Raw genomic sequence first — 15,408 nt, forward strand, 5'->3', positions numbered from 1 at the left:
TGACTTTATCAAAAAGACCCTAAGAATATGCTGTAGAAGATATGGAGAATGATGCATTTCATTAGGTCCATAAAAAGGTATACAGAAACTTACTACATGACCCAGCATTTTCAACCCCAGAAGTCTATCTAGGAAAAATAAAAACATGCAAAGACATGTATACACACAGGGAGAAGGAAGGAAGGAGAGAGGGACAGGGAAGGATGAAAGAGGAGAGAAAGGGGAAAGGGAAGTGGGCAATTAAAAAATGGGACAATGAATCTGGACCAAGGGTATACGAGAGTTCCTTGTATTATTCAAGTAACATTGCTGTAAGTTTGAAATTAGATCAAAATTTAAAGCTACAAAAAAAAAGAGGCAAGATACTGTATAGCAAACTCCCTCTATCAACTTCTTTAATGAAGACCATATACAGCTTAAAAGTTATTAGAAAACTGTAAGTAATTTTAATAAAATCACTTTAAGAATATAATCTGGCTGTAAAGCCAATACAATGAGCTCTAAAATAATTCTCTATTCAGTTAAATAAAGTCATCTGTAAATCCTGTAACAACATGTTCATATTCAAAAAATCTGAATGAAAAGCAAACATGACTTTCCATAACCAGGAGGATAATTCAAAGTTCACTTTGAAAGGACTGAGATTTGGGGTTAATCTTTCTTTTAATACCAAGCATAATTATATAGTTATTCAGATTTTGAAGTGAAGAGAAAAACAGGAAACAAAAAGCAAAATGGGAGGTGTGGAAACAAGTATATCAAAATTAAATCTGAATTAACTAAATATTTAATTTAACTTTTTCTTATTTTTTAATAATTTATTTAACAAAATATTTGCTGCTCTGAAGTAAATTTCCTTTTTTATTTAACAAAATATTTGCTGCTCTGAAGTAAATTTCATTAGTAAATGATGATGTTTAAAAAGAAAAAAGACCATGAAAATGCAAGCTGCATTTCTAAAAGGTTGTAGCCACTTAAATTCTGATTAAATCTGTACATTTACAATTCTCTCTTAGATAGACAAAAATAGAACTATTTTATATATGGACAATCTGAAACATAATAAAGTGCATCTTAATGAAGTTTCCACTAACCTATATAGAAATATGTTTCACTTGATCCAAATGGCAGCATTTCTTCATCAAAGATAAATGGTACTATCTAAAAACAAAGATAATCCTTCAATAATTTTACATTGCCAAGTAAAAGTACTTCCCAAGAGCTAAAGGCACAATTTTTATTCACATCTAGTAGAGGAATCAACCCTAAAATCATTACTTATTTTCAACTGAATAACTGATTAACATTTATCAAATAAGCTGTTTCCAATCCCAATAGTTCTTTATTTTCTTTAACATATTTGCTATGGGCTGATAATTTGCCATAGGTGTCATCATGAGAATAACCAGAATTAGATTAAATGTGACAAAAGAGAGACAAAGTGTTTCACACTCTTGAGTGATACCAAGGCAAGAATGGGAGAAAAGCGTTGCAGAAGGAAACTACCGAAATGCTACTTACATATTCCTGCAGCAAAACCAGCAATGCATCCATTTTAAGAGTTATCATCTCACTTCCAATTTCTTTCCCTCAAGAACAATTTGAATCTCTTTGGCATCCAAAGTCTCATAGGTTAGTAAAGCTTCTGCTAGATTCTTACACTCTTTTGCACGAGTCTTCAAGATATGTTTTGCTCATTCATATGAGTCCTGAAATGAAAAAAAGGAGGTATCAAAGAGGCAGAAAACTTAGTAGAAGCAAAAATCATAAATAAGAAAAAAAAAGTATATGCCTTAAAAAATGTGAACTATATTCATTTCTATTTATAAAAGATAAAAGCATGAAGCTCTTTTTAAAAGTTAACATAGAATGTATTACTTGCCCCAGGGGTACAGGTCCGTGAATCATTAGGCTTACACATTTCACAGCACTCACCATAGCACATACCCTACCCAATGTCCATAAGCCAGCCACCACATCCCTCCCCCCTCCTCCCCCAGCAATCCTCAATTTGTTTTGTGAGATTAAGAGTATCTTAAGGCATGGAGCTTTTAAACACCCAGCATGGAGCCTACTTGATTGATTGATGGATAGATAAGGCAAGCTTGGTTCTCAAAGATTAGTTTCATACTTGCAAACATTCTATATTTAACCTCAAAATGTATCACATGGATAAGTGAGTACTACTTAGGCAGCTATACTTAAAAATATATAAGTATATACTACACTTATCTGCTTTTTAAATAAGGTCTGCGAACAAAGAAATCTATTTCTTTATTCAATATACACGTTAAAAAGGAAAGGCAGGTTTGCTCCTTTTGCCTTGTGAGATTTCACCAATTTATTCACTTTAAAGGGTGAGGAAAGATCTACTTTTCTACTCTTACTTGGTAACAACTTACCTGTCAGTCAGTGACTATACCATTGTAAAATGAGTTTACCAACACCAAGAAGCATACATCATATAAAAATAACACAATTATTAAAAATAAACATCATTAGACATTCTGAACAAAACTGTTATGGTCAAGTGAAATATAAAATTAAAGATAACATATAAAGTATTATAAATATGTCATGGAATATTGAAACTAATAACTTAGGATGAATTAGTATTGACTTTAAAAACTCCATTGGAATGAAACTCTTACACTGTAACATGTAAGACTATGATAAGGTTTTTATATCTTTAAGTTTCATATGCATTTGAACTTAAAATGTACACTAGCTAATCATCATTTTCCTTATTAACAATGTAAGTGTGCCATCTAGTGGAAAGAATACTTACCGCCCTCGCAAGCTTAACATTTCAGAAAAGTATTAAGAGCAAAGAAAGAGTATTTCCAATGTTCTAATACTAGGAGAGATAATTTACTCGAAATAACATAAATTGTAAAAAAAAAAAAAAGAGAGAGAGAGAGAGAGAATGAAGATTCAGGCAAGGGAGAGAGAATTCCTCTTCTGAAACACCTTCTAAACCTTTCTATCATATAAACTTTTCATAAACTTAATGACTTTAAAGCTTTGACATCCTTGAGTTAATCAAACCTGGCTCTCCTGGGGAGACTCTGAATCCCTCAAGTGATTCCCTTCTATCCCAGATATTTCAGGGTAAAGAGGTGAGCTCTTTGAAGTTTACACCATCTGACTTCAACATCCTTCATTCGGCCATCTACAACCCTAATTCCAGTTCTCACTCACTAGACTTTCTGCCATTTAGCTCAGTCTTTTCCATTCCAAGACCTGCCTTCATGTACATCCAAATGGAATGCACATATCCAACATCTGCACTAAGCACCAGACCCACGTATCCTTCCCCACTTGAAATCTTCACTAAGACACCTTAAATTCAGGGGCGCCTGGGTGGCTCAGTTGGTTAAGTGTCTGCCTTCAGTTCAGGTCATGATCCCAGAGTCCAGAGATCGAGCCCCACATGAGGCTCCCTGCTCAACCGGGAGTCTGCATCTCCCTCTGCTCCTCACTTACCCCACTTTATGCTCATGCTCTCTCACTCTCTCTCAAATAAACAAATAAAACCTTTAAAAAAGAAAATACTTCAAATTCAATATGTATAAAACTCAGCTCATAATCTACACACTTCCCCACCTTAGGCCATCATCACTGTTTTCTCAGTCAACGGCACACACAACTAGATGGCTGCACCAGGCAGAAATCGAGAACACAGCTTTGTTACTTAATTTAGCTGCTCTCTCACCCAAACATCAGAAAGGTATTTGATTCTACTAGATCAGTATCTCTTGAATGCATTCATTTTTCTCAATTTCCCCTCTCACTGCCCTAATCCAAGCATCTGCTGTACCTTAAGGAGATTCCACAGTACCTACTGACTCATCTCACTGAATCGATGCTCACGTATTCTGTTCTGGACCCTGCAATCCAAAAGACTTTTGTTTTCAAAGCCCTTTATGCTTCATTCTCAGCATATGTACACAGCGAGGCACAAAGCAACTAATATTTGTTGAATAAAATATATGTCAGAGTGAAAATAATAAAGACTCAAATAATCAAATATCCCCCCTAGTCTAACAACACTATGGTTTTACAGCTGAAGTAGAATATTTATAATTACTGATATTAACTGTTCCTAGCCTATCGCCAGAATAAAATAAAGATTCAGTCTATGACCAGAGGCTCCCAACTACATACTGAAATCATGGCTTCAATGGTGCACTCATTCTCTTGATTATATATAGTGACAGTTCTAAGCAGGGGATAACCATTATCTTCTGGTAGCACCTAACTATTTAGGCACATTAATGAGTAAACAGATGAATAAGCACAGAAAAACAGAATTATTACCCTTAGAAGGATTCTAATTTCTTGTTCAATAGTAGATTGAGTTACTGGACTCAGTTTCCCAGTATCACTGTAGGTCATAACTCCAAGCTAAAACAAACGAAAAGAAATTGAACAGAAACACCCCAAACCACTAATAAATGTTAACAGAGGAAGTACTATCCTATACTTAAGGAAACCTCATCAAGGGCAAGGAAGAAATTCAGTATAGAAATTTCATCATTCTTCTGAAAGTGTAAGACTAAAAAGTATGAACAAGAGAGAAACTTTAAAATCCTAAGTATGGTTCTGAATACCTTCTTAGAAAACCGTTGCCACTATTCCAAATCTAGAAATTCACAATGTAGTGTATTAGAAGTGCTGTGTGAAGTCACAGTGATAACGTAGGAGAGTGAAATACGTGGGAAGGGTAAAATAAGCAAGCTCGGCAAACAGAAGTTTTAGGTCATATGAACAGAAACAGAATATCTTATCATTTGCTTAACTCATGAGACACTATTATTGTCCAAGCAGCCAGAATGGAAAGTGAATACTATATTTTAGTACTCAAAAAAAAAAAAAAGTTTAGTTTAGAATGAGCTGTGACAAATCTACTTGGAATAAGACAGGGGAAAAGTAAATGTTACCAATTTATAACGAGAACTCTCTCTCATACGGTGCCTGGGGTAGCTCAGTGAGTTAAGAGGCTGACTTCAGCTCCGGTCATGGTCCCAGAGTCCTAGAATCAAGTTCTGCGTTGGGCTCCCTGCTCAGCTGGGAGTCTGCTTCTCCCTCTGGCCATTCCCCCTCTCATGCTCACTCTCTCAAATAAAAAAATAAAGTCTTAAAAAAAGAACCCTGTCTCATAAGGAGACACTTGGCAGTCATCATTTGATACATGAGGGAGGGGTAAAATTAGGTATTACCTTTTCACTCATTCCAAATTTGGTAACCATCCACTTTGCAATTTTAGTTGCATTATTAAAATCAGTGGAAGCATCTAAAATTTAAAAATATACATAGACTTTATTTTAAAATATTTTTAAATCAGCAAGCACAATCTGAACTAAAGCCATTCTTTACAGCCAACTTGTTGTGATATGGTCAGTTCCAAATAAAAGCTCCTCAAGCCACTCTTCCTCCCATACTAACATCCATCTGCCCAAGCAGCTGAGCTCTAGTTTTATTCTGTCTGTCATTCTCAGGCAAGAGGGACACCTAGACAATTGAAAACAAAGAAAAACTCCAGACACAGTTGGGAATATTCACATTAATGATCAGAATTGTCATCTGGCCCTTGCTATAGTACTTAATATCATGATGCTGACAGCTCAGAGACATTTAGTAGAGATGGTCGTAGGCAACTAACGACAAAAGTGGCCTTATACAAAGGAAAAAAATTCTTCATAAAGCAAAAGTTTATTTTACATGCCATAGCTATATAATCCTGCAATAGGATAATTCTGCAATAGGATGGACCTGTACCCACGTGCCAAGAAAGGCTTAAAATGTCTATCGTTAGAAAGAAAATGAAACTTATACTCAGAAAAATCTTAGAAAGACTGTGGAACCACTAATCTAGTTTCTTTGCGGAGGGAAAAAAAGCAATGACATATTTAAGAATGACACTTTGTTGTCATTCCAGACTTAAATTTCATCATGTAAATATATAATATTTGAACTATTAGTATTCTTTATTAGCAGATAAGTTTCACGAGTATCTCTGATCTCACAATGGTTCAGAAGGTTAAAGAAGAAACTTACTGGCAAACTTAGAACATAGTTGAATTTTCTTTTTAATTATTTTCCTCAACAGTTTCCTACAAAAGCTTTTGGAGAGTGTTATTTGAAGGAAAAGAAAAAAACGAGATACTTACATGTCCAGGTGTTGGCCCTCTTGGCATGATTGTAGCTTTGTTGATAGGCACTGCGTCCTTAGTGTAATATGCAATAATAGCATGACCGGATTCGTGATAAACTGTGATGGTTTTGTTTTTATTGTCAATTTTCACGCTTCTACGTTCAGGCCCTAAGGATAAAAATTTAATTGCATAAAATTATTCTGTTAAGAAGGTATATTTAGATGAATGAAACCCATTTGCCTTTAAGTTATTCTTAGAGTGACATGACTTAATAGCGTTAATAAGTTATTTTAAGCCAAAGTAAGTTGCCAACTGACAACCAAAATTGTAAGAGCTGTCCTCTTACTCCTTACTATCAACCAGGAAAGTTTAGTTCTATTTCCAGAAAATAAATTTAAACAAGAAGTTTTGTTCTGAAGCTGATTCAAGATTTAAAATCAAATACTGAAAATTAGCAAAATTTTTCTTTTATCAGTACAATTATTCTTTTATCAGCTATACCAGACAAGAGTAAACACATGGGCACTTCCTGCCCCCAAACTGTATAATCATATAAACTATATTTGTTCTGTAAGAGGCCCAGTTGCTTGGCTACTTTTGAGTAAATATTTTCTTGCTCCTATACCTTTCTTTCTTATAACATTTTTCTCAAAAAGAATTTATTCTCTAACATAATGAACAGTGTAAGACAGGGAAAATAAAAAAGAGAGAAAGCCTACCCATTAGAATTTTATCTTTGGAAAACTCTAGTTCCTTCATGGTAACCATTTCTTTTCCATCAAGAGCTGCCTTTAATGCAGCCTGGTTCACAAGATTCTCCAACTCTGCTCCAGAAAAACCAACACTACCTTGAGCTATAATTTCTGGATCCACAGCTACGTAGGTAAACACAATATTAAAATTCCAAAACAACTCTTCACAAATGACTCATATTCCAAAAGAAAAAAGAAAAGAGCTATCTTTTTTTTAAAAATATTTTTTATTTTTTTTAAAGATTTTATTTATTTATTTGACAGAGAGAGATCACAAGCAGGCAGAGAGGCAGGCAGAGAGAGAGGAGGAAGGAGGAAACAGGCTCCCTGCTGAGCAGAGAGCCTGACACAGGGCTTGATCCCAGGACTCTGAGATCACAACCTGAGCTGAAGACAGCAGCTCAACCCACTGAGCCACCCAGGTGCCCCTGAAAACAGGTATCTTGAACTAACACTTAAAATATTTATATCACTGTAACTACAAAATAAACTTACCTTTTCTAAAGGAAAACCCAAATTGCCATTGAATAGATCATTAAAGCCCCATTGGGACACATCACAAAAGTTCTTAAATTTAAATAACTTTGTGAAAAATAAAGAAATGCAGAGTTGCCAGACATGATTTATAAACTTTCAAATTATGACCTAAAATTTTACTAGCCTCCATGGAGGAGAAGGGGAGATGGAGAGGAGAAGGGAGTTGAGGGAAATTGGAAGGGGAGGTGAACCATGAGAGACTATGGACTCTGAAAAACAACCTGAGGGTTTTGAAGGGGTGGGGGGTGGGAAGTTGGGCCAGCCTGGTGGTGGGTATTTTGGAGGGCACATATTGCATGGAGCACTGGGTGTGGTGCATAAACAATGAACTCCAGTACACTGAAAAGTAATTAAAAAAATTAAAAAAATATTCTAGTATTATTTGATAGACATTTTCATGTTTGGAAGAGTAAATATGACTACGTGTTGCAAGTTAATGCCTCTCATATCCATTAACATTAAATATTTGTGAAGGATTATCATCTTGGATTGAGTTTTATTTCTTATTTTAATTCCAGGACAGCTAACATACAGTGCTATGTTAGTTTCAGATGTACAATACAGTGATTCAACAATTTCACATGTCACCCACTGCTCATCACAAGTGTGCTCCTTAATCCCCATCACCTATTCCACCCTAGACTGGAATTCTGCATATAAATATTCAGATAACTCCTTGTAAAACATGGCTCAAGTAACAGTTTCAATAACCAGAAGGCAGAACAAAAGTTGATAGAGATAGATAGTACGCAGCCCTCATAAGCAAAAACATGCAAACTAGTCACTCAAGGAACAATAACTCTGCAGCAGTCTATGATGAGAGCTACACTGTGATAGCTTCCTATCACAACTGCTATAAGTATAAAATGTTAAACCACAGACTTAGACAAGATTTAAGTCAAGCAGAGAGAGTCAATTATCATATGGTTTCACTTATTTGTGGAGCATAACAAATAGCATGGAGGACATGGGGACTTAGAGTGGAGAAGGGAGTTGGGGGAAATTGGAAGGGGAGGTGAACCATGAGAGACTATGGACTCTGAAAAACAATCTGAGGGTTTTGAAGGGACGGGGGGTGGGAGGTTGGGGTACCAGGTGGTGGGTATTATAGAGGGCACGGATTGCATGGAGCACGGGGTGTGGTGCAAAAATAATGAATACTGTTATGCTGGAAATAAAAAAAAAAATAAAAAAAAATAAAAAAAGTTCTCTCTACAGAAAAAAAAATGATTAGAACAAATTAAAATATGAATAACTTCTATGATAAAATAAAAAATTAAAACTGTAATAAATTTTATTTTAAAAATGCTCTCTACCACCCCCAAACTTTTGTGATATAAAGTTGTCAGAAGATTCTTTTAACAACTTTACTGAAATTTAATTCATACATCACAGAATTTAAAGTAGATAATCCAGTAGTTTTTAATATAGTCAGAGTTGTGCAATTACCAACAATCTAACTTAAGAATATTTTTATTCCCCCACTCCAAAAGAAACCCCATAGCCACCAATAGTCACTCTCCATTCTTCCCTCCTTCTGGCAGCCACTTATCTACTTTCTGTTGCCACCGATTTGCTTATTCTGGACATTTCACATAAACAGAATCATATGTGATGTTTGGTGATGGGCTTCCTTCTCTTTTAAAGTTCAACCATGTTTCAGTATGTATCAGTACTTGTAAAAACAGTCTTTTAATACGTACTTACCTAATGCCTCTGGGAAGTTTGTGGCTCCTATTATAACTCCTTCATTGGGTTTAAAACTAGTAAAAAAAGAAGGAAAGTTGGAAGGGACGGGGGGTGGGAGGTTGGGGTACCAGGTGGTGGGTATTATAGAGGGCACGGATTGCATGGAGCACGGGGTGTGGTGCAAAAATAATGAATACTGTTATGCTGGAAATAAAAAAAAAATAAAAAATAAATTAAATATTAAAAAAAATGATAAAAAAAAAGAAGGAAAGTAACATTTCACTGAAAATTAAAACAATACACATATAGAAATGCTCTACACAAAACTATCATTAAATTTTGTAACAGTAAAGAAAAGGGACTGATTTTTTTTATACCCAAAGTGATAAGACATCTCTATTATTTTTTAAAAAGAACAAATGTTACTAGGCCAGTAGACTTCAATAAAACTGCTAACAATAAATCACAAAGTCATCTATGATTACATGCCTTCACAGTATTTGTTCTACTTAGGAAGACATGACCTGACGGAAAAGGCTAGGGAACCTAATTTGTGAAAAAATACTCTCAAGCTTACCAGTTCAAATTATTTGCTCCTAGACTTCCTGTTTGGTTTTAAGAAGGCTTTCCTTCTTCCAAAGCAACCCCACTTCTTTTTTTTTTAAATTAAGTTGATTTATTTTCAGCATAACAGTATTCATTATTTTTTCACCACACCCAGTGCTCCATGCAATTCGTGCCCTCTATAATACCCACCACCTGGTACCCCAACCTCCCCCCGCCGCCACTTCAAACCCCTCAGATTGTTTTTCAGAGTCCATAGTCTCTCATGATTCACCTCCTCTTCCAATTTCCCCCAACTCCCTTCTCCTCTCTAACTCCCCATGTTCTCCATGCTATTTGTTATGCTACACAAATAAGTGAAACCATATGATAATTGACTCTCTCTGCTTGACTTATTTCACTCAGCATAATCTCTCCCAGTCCCATCCATGTTGCTACAAATTTGGGTATTCATCCTTTGTGATGGAGGCATAATACTCCATAGTGTATATGGACCACATCTTCCTTATCCATTCGTCTGTTGAAGGGCATCTTGGTTCTTTCCATAGTTTGGCGACCGTGGCCATTGCAAAGCAACCCCACTTCTTGCTCTTTATATTATAAAAACTGATGCAAACTTTTAATCTACCACAACACTAAAAGCGAGTCACAGATTCTGTAGGAACCAGCAAACACTCTTTACGTATCCAAACAGACTGGTATTCTAAATGGGAATCATTTTCCTGTCATGATACAATCAATGAAAAAAGGTATAGAGATCACCAATTAAGAAGAGTTGATACCTCAGTCAGCCCATTAGTAATTGAAAGAACACAATACAGAGAATGCAGCTTGTCTTGACTTCATGCGCAGGGACTACTCAGTTGCCTACATTTTTCCTCGTTTTTTTCTTTTTTTTTTTAAGGATTTTATTTTTAAGTAATTTCTATACTCCACATGGGGCTCAAATGCACAACTCAGAGAGGAAGAGCTGCTTACTCCACTGACTTAGCCAGATGCCCCGCTATTTCTTGAATGTTCCCAAATATATTACAATATCCCAAAGACAGAGGAAGATTCAATTACCCATCCGTTTCAGCAAGAAGCTGATTTACAGTCTGCTTTGAATATGAATGCATTGTAGACTCAATTCGCTTCCCACCAACAGAATCTAATTCATCAATAAATATAACACGGGGAGCATTTGCTTTTGCTCCCCCTAGGAAGAGAGAAGAGATACAAATAAGTTTAATGAAATCAATGTTTTTTTTTAACAAAATCATGTAAGTATTAAAAACCTGTAAGATTGTCAAAGGCAACAAAAGACATTCATTAAGGAGAAAGTACATAAAATGAGATCTCTTTCTTTCTTTTAAAACTGATTTAAGAACAGCAGCCTCAGGAAAAAAACTGTACCATACAAAATGATATATAATAAAAATAACCAAGTACTCATTCTTCTGACTGTACAAGGCACAGTCAGATTTGAGGCTAACTATTCCTTAACTAAAACTACTGAATTAATGAATAAGATAAAAAGGACAACAACAACAGAAAACCCAGCTTTTCAACAGACCCAAACCTTACCTAACACTTCTAGCTCCTCTGTTTGGGAAAGTACAGTTCTGTTTTAGGTTAGACATTAAGTTACCTAAAAACAAAACCCCACAATGGTGAGGTCAGCTATCAATCATAATCGAATAACAAATCAAGGGTAAGAATCCCTCTTCCCCTAAAATTAACAAAATTTTGTATTGTATGAAAGATGCATTAAAACATACTAAATAGATTTCTGATATGGCTGGCTCCCACACCCACAAACATTTCATCAAATTCTGATCCATAAGCATAATAAAAAGGAACATCAGCTTCTTCAGCCACAGCCCAAGCAAGAAGCGTCTTTCCTGTCCCTGGTGGTCTAACTAAAAGTATTCCTAAAAGAGAAAACAAATACACTGATTCAACTTAAAAAATAAAAATAAAACCCGATGTGAACCTATGAAACAAGTAGTTATTGATTAATGTATACATAGTTTTCCGGTTGAAAGCACATGACTATTATTTTGAAACAAAGCAAAACACATGTCTCTAGTAATGATTCACTTCAGGAACTTCTTTAAAACTAATTTCCCTCTACCATTTATATCTTGAGAGAATGGAACATAATAAAATTATCTGTCATTAAACAAGTAAGATAAAATTCACATAAACACAAATTAAAAGATTAAGCAACGAAATGTGACACATATAAAACATATTTCAGAAACTCTGATGAAAATTTGATTTGGACATCTGATGAAAATTTGAAGAAATTCCGGAGTACAAGATATTAAGGGAACAGTATTTAATTTCATTTGGTAGGATAAATTATTCTCTTTAGGATAATGTCCTTAATCTTAGGTGATACATAACAAAGTATGTAGAGGTAAAGTAGTTCATGCTAAGCTTTGTAACTTTTCCTATGTTAGAAAATTTTCATAACAGCAGTGCATTTTTCATAAGTTGGAATAACAGATTTCTCTGGTTTTCACAACTTTTCATTTTTCATTTAAAAAGGCAAAAAACCCTGTATTAATGCTATATTTTAACATAAAAAACTATTTTTAAAGGAAAGTTGTTGAAAAATACCTTTAAGACTACCCCTTGTATTGCTATGTTATTGTTATTCTTAACTGGTTTAAATGGTAGAATGTATTTTTGTAACTGAGAATATTCCAACAATTTTACAAAATATCTCTTGTGATTAGAAAGAAAAGTGTTTAACTATTCTATGACTTTAAACTTTAAACTTTTTGATGTTATAGTACTGATTTTAATAAATGAATCCCAAATTAGCAGAGATTCATGCAAATAGTTTTATATACTGCTGAACATTGTCAGTACAGAACATTGTCAGTAGCAGAGATTCATGCAAATAGTTTTATATACTGCTGAACATTGTCAGTACGGATAGTGGGCAGTATAGAAACAAACCTTAAATATGAGTGCCACCTTTAACTTACCAATTCCACTTCTAGTATTAGAATCCAGAATAATGAATAAATAAATGAGTAAATCTAGAATTTATTCTAAAGAGATAATCAAGGATGTAGGCAAAGCCTTGAGATAATAAGATGATCACCACAGTGTTGATTTTATTATTTTAATTAAAAATGTCTGAGCATAGTTGACACACAGTTACATTAGTTTCAGGTGTACAGCATAGTGATTTGACAAGTTTAAACATTATGCTGTGCTCACAAGTATAACTACCCTCTGTCACCATACAACACTATTACAGTATCACTGACTATATTTCCTATGCCTTTTACTCCTCTGACCTACTCATTCGACAACTAAAAGCATGTTTCTCTCTTTCCTCTATATACATTTTTGCCCAGCCCTCACACTGCTAATTTTAACCACAAAACACTGGAAACTGTTAAAGTTTAATGTAAGTGATTACAGCATAGCATGATCATATAGTCCAAGGACACCACAAAGTCATTACAATCTTGTACCCAATTCTAGCATATGGTTTTCCCTCACACCAATAAACAATTTTCCAACACCAGTCGGCCACCTTAACATTCAAATCAACTCTGATGCTACCCACCTGAAGATAGCACCAAATACCGTAAGTTAAGGACTTCATCCCAAAAGACTGCAAAATACATACTAATTTGTGGAAAGTTCCAGCCCTCTTATCACATGGTTGATTCTCCTGGCAACCAGCTGCTAACCTTAGGTGTGCCCTAAAAGTTGACTCATTAACAGAAGACAAATCTATTCCTGTCATCACTATAAAACTACAAGAAATGGGACTAAAACTAAATATGTATTTCTTTTTTTTTTTTAAGATTTTACTTATTTATTTGACAGACAGAGATCAAAAGTAGGCAGAGAGAGAGGAAGGGAAGCAGGCTCCCCGCTGAGCAGAGAGCCCAATGCGGGGCTCGATCCCAGGACTCTGGGATCATGACCTGAGCCAAAGGCAGAGGCTTTAACCCACTGAGCCACCCAGGTGCCCCTAAATATGTATTTCTAATTATAAATCACAACAGTCATTAAAAGAGAAAATGCCAAAGACAAACAGGACTATTCCACAAATTAGTATGTATACTAATTTTTAAGGTCATGAAAGATCCACATCCACTCTCATAATAACAGAGTGAGGAAGGGAACCTGGGTGGCTTAGTCAGTTAAACATTAAACTTCGGCTTACTTCATGATAGGGTCGTGAGATTGATCCCTGCATGGGGCTCTACATTCAGTGCAGAGTCTGCTTCAAATTCTCTCCCTCTGCCCTCCCCTTGACTGACTCCTGCACTTGCATATGTGCTCACTCTCTCTCTCTCAAATAAATAAATAAATAAATAAATAAATAAATAAATAAGCTAAAGAACTTTTTCAGATTGAAGAAAAATCTAGGGATACCTGGGTGGCTCAGTCAGTTAGGCAGCAACTCTTGATTCTGGTTCAGATCATGATCTGTCTGCTTGAAGATTTTCATTCTCTCTATCCCTCTGCCCCTCCCCACTGCCTGCTCTCCCTCTCTCTCTTTCTCTAAAATAATTTTTTAAAAAAGATTAAAGAAAAATCTAAATGTGTAAACCTGGATTGTGTCCTAAACCTGGATTTGGGGTGGGGGATGGGAGGACCTCACTACAAAAGGTATTAATAAGAGAAATGTAGAAATTTGAATATAACTAAATTTCATAATTAGTTATGGAATGGTGTGAAATTTCCTGACTTTAATAACTATACTGGAGTTATGTAATAGAATATTCCTATTTTTTAGGAGATGCATAAAAAGGTATTTGGGGTTAGAGGAGCATGAGCTCTACAATTTACTCTTAAACAGTTTAAAAATACATTTATGTAAAGAAAGTGAGCAAATGGGACAAAATGCTAAAAAACTACTCAGTCTGGTTAAGAGTGCAGAGAGTTATCTGTACTATTCTCACAATTTAAAATCTGAAATTGTAATAAAATTCAAAATCCCCTTCCTCTCAAAAAAAAGGTTATACAATGGCATGTTTAGAATGAAGACTTATTTGTAAAATAGCTGTTAAGAACTAAACCTTAAGCTTTTAAATCGGTAAAAATTAAATTAGCAATGGATTATTGTATTTTGTTTTTAATGTCAAGTCATGGTAAAGGGAAGGTACCTTGCCTTTTGGAAGTTTACCTCCAAGCACAGTAAATTTCTATGGATTTGTCAAGAATCCAACAGACATCATTAAAAATATTAGCTATCAATTTAAATTAAAAGTGCATTTATGTGTGTACTTTTATGTATTTATTTTAAATTACACTGGTCTTGGGCGCCTGGGTGGCTCAGTGGGTTGAGCCGCTGCCTTCGGCTCAGGTCATGATCTCAGGGTCCTGGAATCGAGTCCCGCATCGGGCTCTCTGCTCAGCGGGGAGCCTGCTTCCTCCTCTCTCTCTCTCTGCCTGCCTCTCTGCCTACTTGTGATGTCTCTCTGTCAAATAAATAAATAAAATCTTTAAAAAAAAATAAATTACACTGGTCTTATAATACGTTTGCAGCCAATTTGCAACCCTGTATTAGACAACTTTAAATAGTTCTCAGTGGGGAAAAAAATAACTCAAGTACATTGGTCAGGGTTAAAAAGAAACTACCTGACAAGAAGTGTACTAAAACATGAAACATCTCTGGGCTGAAGGGCATTATGAAAATCTAGAATTAAACTCATGACTCTCTTAGATTCCTAAATCATTTTCTA

At 35.2% G+C, this 15,408-nt stretch overlaps 1 pseudogene; it reads right to left on the reverse strand.

The window, feature by feature from the left end:
* Nucleotides 1-1,533: 1,533 nt before the first annotated feature.
* LOC116593612 lies at nt 1,534-14,898 on the reverse strand (annotated as a pseudogene).
* Between the last annotated feature and the right edge of the window lie 510 nt (nt 14,899-15,408).

Source organism: Mustela erminea, chromosome 6 (assembly GCF_009829155.1).
Source record: "Mustela erminea isolate mMusErm1 chromosome 6, mMusErm1.Pri, whole genome shotgun sequence".
Taxonomy (NCBI): domain Eukaryota; kingdom Metazoa; phylum Chordata; class Mammalia; order Carnivora; family Mustelidae; genus Mustela; species Mustela erminea.